The sequence below is a fragment of the Tamandua tetradactyla genome, chromosome 4 (assembly GCF_023851605.1).
Source record: "Tamandua tetradactyla isolate mTamTet1 chromosome 4, mTamTet1.pri, whole genome shotgun sequence".
NCBI classification, from domain to species: domain Eukaryota; kingdom Metazoa; phylum Chordata; class Mammalia; order Pilosa; family Myrmecophagidae; genus Tamandua; species Tamandua tetradactyla.
The window spans coordinates 71,455,175-71,461,503 of record NC_135330.1 but is presented as its reverse complement, the minus strand read 5'-3'; positions in this window follow the sequence as shown (position 1 = coordinate 71,461,503).

Sequence of the window (6,329 nt, the reverse complement as noted above, 5' to 3'; positions counted from 1 at the left end):
GTTCAACACTCCTTCCTAGTCATTCCTGAGTGCCCTGCCCCACTTATGGGAAGAGACTTGTTAACTAAACTAAGGGCAAGAATCACCTTCAATCCTAAGGGGCCAAAGGTGGAATTTTTAAACCCGCTAATAAGCCAACCTGTAATAACTGCCCTCACCTTGCCAGTCGAGGAAAAATATCAGCTGTACGCAAAACCAGAACAGCTCCAAAGTTCTATTCCTCAGGCCTGGCTTGAAAAATTCCCTAATACCTGGGCAGAAGTTGCTGGGTTAGGGTTGGCAGTCAATCAGCCCCCAGTAGTAATGACCCTAAAGCCCACTGCCTCTCCAATTCGGGTAAAACAATACTACTTAAGCAAGGAAGCCCAGGAAGGAATCAAGCCCCATATAGGGAAATTCCTTGGCTTGGGAGTACTTAAGCCCTGTCAATCAGCCTGGAACACTCCCTTATTGCCAGTCAAAAAGCCAGGGACTAGAGACTATAGACCGGTGCAAGACTTACGGGAAGTAAATAGCAGAGTGCAGGATATACATCCTACGGTGCCAAATCCCTATAACCTGCTCAGCACTCTCCTTCCTGAAAAGACTTGGTATACTGTGCTTGATCTAAAAGATGCTTTCTTCTGCCTGCCCTTGCATAAGGACAGTCAACCCTTGTTTGCTTTCGAGTGGATCGATCCAGAGACAGGATCCTCGAACCAACTGACTTGGATACGCTTGCCCCAGGGGTTCAAAAACTCCCCCACCATTTTTTTTTTTTTTTTTTTTTTTTAAAGAGAGAGGGAGGAAGGGAAGGAAAGAAAGACAGAGAAAGAAGGAAGGAAGGGAGGAAGAAAGGGAAACATCTTTAAACATTTTCTTATTTTATTATATTTTGTTTTTGTTTTTCACATGGGCTGGGGCCGGGAATCGAACCGGGGTCCTCCGGCATAGCAGGCAAGCACTCTTGCCCGCTGAGCCACCGCGGCCCGCCCCTCCCCCACCATTTTTGACGAAGCTCTTCATAAAGACTTAAGCTCCTTCAGAATTCAGCATCCCAGAGTCACCTTGCTACAATATGTGGACGACTTACTGTTGGCAGCAGACACTAAGGAGGACTGTGAGTATGGAACCCGAAAACTGTTAAGTGAGCTAGCCGCACTGGGGTACCGAGCCTCGGCCAAAAAGGCCCAAATCTGTAAAAGGGAAATAATCTTCCTGGGATATACTCTTAAAAATAGAAAGCGATGGCTCACCGAGGCTAGAAAAAAACTGTAACACAGATACCCCCGCCCACAACCCGAAAGCAGCTACGAGAATTCTTAGGGATAGCGGGATTCTGCCGGTTGTGGATCCCAGGGTTTGCAGCCCTTGCTGCCCCATTATACCCCTTGCTCAAAGGGAGCGCTGATTTCCAGTGAGGAATAGCACAGCAGAAAGCCTTCAACAGCATTAAGAAAGCGCTCCTGTCAGCTGCAGCTTTAACCCTCCCAGATGTGAATAAATCTTTCACGCTCTACATAGAAGAAAGGAGAGGCGTGGCTAGAGGGGTCCTAACACAGGCTTTAGGCCCCTGGAGGAGACCGGTGGCCTATCTGTCCAAGCGATTAAATTCAGTTGCCAGCGGATGGCCACGCTGTCTCAAGGCCATCGCGGCAGCTGCCCTCCTGGCAAAAGACACAGACAAACTCACTTTAGGACAGAAGCTGACCATAATAGCCCCTCACGCCCTGAAAAGCATAATCCACCAGCCTCCAGATAGATGGATGTCAAATGCCAGAATTACCCACTATCAGAGCATCCTTCTAGACAAAGACAGGGTGACTTTCGGAGCCCCGTCAGCTTTAAACCTGGCTACCCTGCTCCCGGACAAGACCGCAGGACCTGTGCTGCACACTTGCCAAGAAATATTAGCTGAAGAAACCGGAATCCGCAGAGACTTAAAAGACCAACCATTACCTAACTCGGAGGTAACCTGGTTTTCAGACAGAAGCAGCTTTCTCCAACAGGGTAAGAGGCGAGCCGGAGCAGCGGTAGTCAGTGGGACAAAAGTTATTTGGTCTTCTAGCCTCCCGGAGGGAACATCTGCCCAAAAAGCTGAACTAATTGCCCTCACAAAAGCTCTAGAATTAGCAAAAGAAAAGCGAACAACCATCTATACAGATAGCCGTTATGCCTTTGCTACTGCCCACGTACATGGGGCAATTTACCAACAAAGAGGGCTATTAACCTCAGCTGGTAAAGAAATCAAACACAAAGAGGAAATTCTTAAACTCCTGGCAGCAGTCATGCTTCCCAAAGAACTAGCCATTGTCCACTGTGCTAGCCACCAAAGAGGCTTAGACCCAATAACCATGGGTAATAAGCGAGCAGATAAAGAAGCAAAAGCGGCAGCATTAAGGGACCCTGTAAACTTAGTCCTAGTAACCAAAGAAAACCAGCAACCCCCTGAAACACTATCTGAGGTTACACCCCAAGGAGAATCGGAAGCCCTAGCTTACATACAGCAGGTCCACCAGCTCACTCACCTGGGGACAGGGAAACTACAGCAGCTCCTGCAAGACCAGAGGGAATTGTACCCTCTGGCAGCCTCAAAAAGGAAGGAACTGGCAGATCGCATAGCCAGAGAATGTCGGGCATGTCAAATTGTAAACACCTACCCCACAAAAGCTCCTAACGGAAAAAGATTAAGGGGAACTCGACCTGGGCAGTTCTGGGAAGTCGACTTTACTGAAATTAAACCTGCAAAGTATAGACTTAAATACTTACTAGTTTTTATAGATACCTTTTCAGGATGGGTTGAAGCCTACCCAACTAAGAGAGAAACGGCCCAGGTCGTAGTCAAGAAGATTATGGAAGAAATTTTTCCCCGGTTCGGTCTACCAAAGGTAATAGGGTCAGATAACGGACCCGCATTTGTAGCCCAGGTAAGTCAGGGTGTGGCCAGGATATTGGGGATTGATTAGAAATTGCATTGCGCATACAGACCCCAAAGTTCAGGACAGGTAGAAAGAATGAACAGGACAATTAAAGAGATCCTAACCAAATTAGCTATAGAGACTGGCTTAAAAGATTGGACCATGCTCCTGCCTTATGCCCGGTTCAGAGCCAGGAATACCCCCTCTGCTCTCTTGTGTAATCTAACCCCTTATAAAATCTTATATGGAGCACCACCTCCAGTCAAGGACATGTCCTCCATTCTAGAAATTAATAGTTCCCTTCATACCCCCTTGCTTGACAGGCTGCGAGCCTTGGAAAAAGCCCAGCGGTTCCTGTGGCGGCAGCTCTCCACCTCCTACCAGCCAGGAGACAACAGAACTCCGCATCAATATCAGGTGGGAGACTTCGTCTACGTCCGCCGCCACCAGGTACAGACTCTTGAACCTCACTGGAAAGGACCGTATCAGGTACTCTTGACCACCCCCACTGCAGTCAAGGTCGATGGCATCGCATCCTGGATCCATGCGTCTCATCTCAAACCTGCACCTTTGCCCTCTGAGTCCCAGTGGAAACTGGAAAGGACTGACAATCCTCTCAAGCTGCGGGTTCCTAGAGTTACTACTCCTTCTCCTCCTTCCCCCAGGGGAACCCAATTCCAACCCGCATAAGCCTTGGAAATGAACAATATCCAGATGGGAAAATGGGAAGACTATAAAAACTTGGAAGGGAGCAGGGGAGCCTTCGTTCCTGGTACCCCCTTGTAATCTTACCTCCCTTTCAGAAGTAGTTCTGCAGAATAGACGGGGACTTGACTTACTTTTCCTTAAAGAGGGGGGACTATGTGCAGCTTTAAAAGAACAGTGCTGTTTCTATGCGGATCACTCTGGTGTTGTTAAAGAGTCCATGACAAAACTCAGAGAGCGCCTTCGTGAAAGACAAAAAAAAAAACAAGAGGCGCAACAGGGATGGTTTGAATCTTGGTTTACTAAGTCCCCCTGGTTAACGACGCTATTATCTGCTCTCATTGGGCCTTTAATTGTGTTGCTTTTAATAATAACTATAGGACCATGTATTCTAAATAGAATTATACAGTTTTTATAGGGGCAGATTGGAAATGTCAAATTAATGCTCATCAGACAACAGTACTCAGTGTTAAATAATCCAGAAAATCTCTAAGATTAGAGATATGTACGAAAAGGAGTGGGGAATGCAAAAAGGGATTTTATAAAGCTTAACAGTAGCTAATTTTTCCTGCTTAATTTAGCTATTTACATATATTTTAGCTTCTGAAATATCCAGCAAAAGCATTTGTGTCATTTTATATTCACGGCTATGCATTTGGTGTGAGTGAAGAATTGTAGAGAAAAGAATTATGGGCCCCATCAGGCTGAAGATAAACAATCCGGGACTTTCCCAGGGTGGTTATCTGCTTCTCGCCACCCCCATGACTCCTTGCGCCTCTATTACTTGTTGTAAAACTGCGGCTATCTGCTTCATGCAAAAAGCAACTGCCATGACTCATGCTCAAGAAATGCTTGTTGTAAAACTGTTCGTTATCTGCTTTTTGCAAAACAGCACCTGTGACCCATGCTCGACCCCCACCCCCCTCATCTTACCCCTTAAAAGCTTTTCCAAACTCAGGCTCGGGGCTCTCTATTCCTGCGTGTTCAGTGAGCCCCACGCATGTGTGGTAAATAAACCCCTTGCATGTTGCATGAGAGAATGTCTGTTGGAGTCTTCCTTTGCGTGGCAAAATTCTCAAATTCTTACACAATAAACACTATATGCATATAAGAAATCAAACTTTTAATTGTGAGAATTATTTTATATTCACTTGTCTCGAGGCATTTATGTTGCAGGAAAATGAGATGATTATAGCAGCAAGAAAAAGAAGAGGTATTTGGCTGCCAGTACAGATGTCAAGATCCTGGCAATCCTCTCCAGAAACACAAGTTCTGACCCACTTGGCAAAAGAACATCTGAAAAGAACTAAGAGACTAATTGGACTCATTACAACTGTCATTGGAATCATTGGAATTATCACAGTGGCTGTGGTCACTGGAAATGCATTGTTAAGTTTGGGGCTGTTTATGCGTTTTCTCTTCCTCCTCAGCTGTGTTAAACAACAAATAATCAAAGTCAGAGAGCTTGACTGGTGGCCAATGACAGGTAAGACCCTTCCTTCAGAGCTTAAGGGCAACCTAAAACAGGCACAGTCACTTTGGCTAATAAAAAGGGGGAAATGTAGAAGCCAAAGGGTTAAAACAAGACCTGCAGAATTTGTTGGGAGCAGGTAGCGTCCCTGGGTGGGCAAGAAACTGAGGAGATTGTTACTTGTTTGTTTGGAACAGTCTGGGGGGAACAGAATGCTTGTTTACCCCCAAATGGTTACAGTTAAGTATGAAGAAAGTTAAGTACTTTGTTTCCTCAGGAAATGCAGGCATGCCTTTTGTTACCCTGAAGTATATAAGCAGGAGCTGGTTCAGAATAAAGTGGTCTGTTGTTTGTTAAAGTTAAGCTTCAGATGCCCTGAGCCTGCCTGTCTCTTTCTTTCAGTCTGTCTCTTTCTCATCATTCCTAAATATCCTTCAAGCTCCGTTTCATAGGAAGCAACATGACCCCTCCAAGTTTCATGATTTATTGTGTCCAGGGACCCATCTGGAGGTTGTAGGTTTCTGGAAAGTTACCATAGTGCATGGAACTTTTGTTGAATCTTATATAATGCCCTAGGTGTTCTTTAGGATTGGCTGGAATGATCCTGGTTGGGGGTTGATAGGTTATGATAGGTAGCAATGTCTAACTGAAGCTTGTGTAAGAGTGACCTCCAAAGTAACCTCTCGACTCTATTTGAACTCTCTCAGCCATTGATACCTTATTTGTTACACTTCTTTCCCCCCTTTTGGTCAGGATGGCATTATTGATCTCATTGTGCCAGTGCCAGACTCAAATCTCAGAGTCATCTCCCATGCTGCCAGGGAGACATTCAACTCTCAATGTCATGCCCTACGTAGGGAGGAGGGCAGTGATTTCACTTGCAGAGTTGGGCTTAGAGAAAGTGAGGCCACATCAGAGCAACAAAAAGGTCCTCCAGAAGTAACTCTTAGGCATACCTGGGGTAGGCTAAGTTTCTCTGCTACATATATAAGCAGCACAAAATCAAGCCTCAAGATCAAGGGTTCGTCCTATTGATCTGGGTGTCCCTAATGTTTGACAAAGTGTCAGGGGTTTCTGTGGTGGTAAAGTTTGATAGTTCCCTATGTTTTCTCCCATCCCTCAAAGAGACTGTTTTTTATTGTCTTTTTATCTGTATCTTGGTGCCTGGCACATAGTAGGTGTTTAGTAAATCATAATTGTCTTGAAGTGCAGAGAGCAGAGGTTTCAGAGTCAGACTGACTTGTATTTGAATCCTG